Here is a 2483-nt window from a genome sequence, read left to right as displayed (position 1 = left end):
CAGAGAGTTATCATTATTTAAGCTAAATTGATGTATTATTCTGCTTTACTCCAAATTTAGACTTCCATAGGGGTCAACCTGACAGTTATTGCAGAGCAAAACAATTTATTCAAGCAAACATTGCAAAAAAAGCAAAGCTTCTTTATTTTGGTTGTTTATTGTCACATTTACCCTCAATATTACATTAAAAACGTATCAAATGAATTAAAGAAAATTATATGAATATTTAAAAGGTTCTGTGTTACAGTACAACTGCTGGTCTATGTTAAAGATCGTCACTTATTTTGCTTAATTTACATTTTATATATATAGTTACCAATGATATCTATAAAGTTAGGGGTAAGTTTGTGATTTTATAACGCAAAAAATATATATTTCAGTTATAACACTTGGAATTGATAAAGGTGAAAAAGGAAAATTCCACTTCCTGTTTGTGAGTACACAAGAACAGAGCAAAAATAAAAATCTCCTAAAGCACACATGACTAAGAAACAGGATTGTTGACAGGTTTGGCACACCCATAAGTTTATTTTATACCTTACTTTTGTAAGTATTCATTGGGATCACGGGATGTATGTGTTGGAAGGGAGGTGGGAGGGTAAAGGGAGGGGTTTAATTTGTTTTACTGTGTTTTAATTGTAAAACACTTTCAGCTGCACCATCTTTAAAGGTTCATTCACGCCGACTGCGATTAGCGCGGCAGAGGCGGCCAGTTTCAATATTAAGTCAATGGTACAGACGCGACATGACGCGATCTGATGTCCCAAAACGCAATTTGAGCGACTGGCGTGGCGTGAAAGTCTCCCAGCAGCTTGATTTGAGCGACACCAATCAGGCGGCACAGGCAAGTTTGATAAGTCGCTGCGTCGCTTCTGCCGATCAGGAACTCAGCTTTGGGCACGTGACATTTTCAATGGCTTTCGCTCCCGCGGCGGAGCTCACTCACTCCATATGCCAGAAGACAGCGAGCTACTGCGGTGTGCAGAGGCTGACAGCTTTGGCCTCATCGAAACATTAAAAAAAAATGAAAAAAGTCTCCTAATTTTATTTTTTCCTCCTCAGATTAATAATAGACGTTCAGCCACAGAGACACAGAAACACTGTGAAAGTGGCTGTCATACAGACAAAGCCCCCTGTACTGGTAAAATATTTTAATATAAACCCAAATATGGAGACATGATTACCGATGATTTGGTAGAACTCTTAACAATAAAAAAAAACTTATTTGTTTCTCAACATCATCTGGGTCTTCCATACATTCGAAGTGAGTGATCCACATACACACATTATAGCGATCATCCTAAATGCATTAGCAGGTAGCTCCTCCCACACGCAGCTGCGGCGTCAAACTCAGGAAGACATCTTTTCACAGGTGATGAGCAGTTTGGTGTGAGCACACCTTTAAGAAGCTTTTTTTTCAACAAATAAGGTTTGATTTTATTAGAGGCTGACATTCCACTTGTAGTTTAATATTTTCCTCTTTTAGTTAGAACAGTTTTTTAGAACTGGAGATCAACCCAAACACAAAGGTTATGTCTCTACAAAAACATTTTATTATTATCAATCAACTTAATCAGAAAAAAATGTTTCAGTGCCATTAAAATGCAAAAAGAAAAAAAGAAAGACAATGAAAACTAAACTTTACTGAAGTTGACAAAAATATGTAATCATATGGAAAATATGGAGCTTGCTCTTCCTAATCTGCCTCCTCCTGCATGTTGCTCATTTTCCAGTGGTCCAATATTCTTCTAACGTTTTAAAAACTGCATTCAGTCTTTCTTGCAGTAATAAAGCTCCATACTTACCTGTAGTTCAACCTCTCCTCACTTTATGAGACTTCTTTGGCTCATCAAATCTTGACACTACATTTTCCAGCCAGAAGTGCTTGACAACCCAGGAGCTTTACAGCAGTCTGGAGGGCTCTAACGTCTCAATGCTGCTCGGTCTGGAGTTGCTGTTTACTTTGGCTGCTGTGGAGCTCACTGAGGCAGGGATTTCAAAGAAGATCAGAAGGTTTCATGTTGTGGTCACTTTGTTTGATTGGACTTAATTCCTCTGAGAGCCATTAACATGCTTTCCTTTGTTGATCAACTGTGAGCGACAAAAAGCACACAAAAGCTGCTCATTAGACAATAGAGGCTGCTGAGTGAAGGCATTTAGATGAACTTAATCTGTGCTACGCTGCATGAACTCTCTCAAACCTCAGTCTTCACCAAAGTACACATGCCTCAGAACTATCACAAGGGTCTGAAAGGATGTAAAACCCAATGAACCGCCTCGGTTACTACATGAATGAAAGGTTAAATACATGAATGGATCTTATCTGGTGAGCGAAGATTACAAAAACAGAGTGTTGGAAAGTTAGACGTGTCTGTTTGGCCTTTGCTCTTTGTCTTAGGAGGCTTTGTTAGTTTAACAGTGTTATATCCTGGACTCTTCGGGTGCTAAAGGAGTGGGGAGGACAGGCACAGTGTCAAGACGAC

Source organism: Oryzias melastigma, linkage group LG9 (assembly GCF_002922805.2).
Source record: "Oryzias melastigma strain HK-1 linkage group LG9, ASM292280v2, whole genome shotgun sequence".
Taxonomy (NCBI): domain Eukaryota; kingdom Metazoa; phylum Chordata; class Actinopteri; order Beloniformes; family Adrianichthyidae; genus Oryzias; species Oryzias melastigma.
This window is presented reverse-complemented; position numbering follows the sequence as displayed.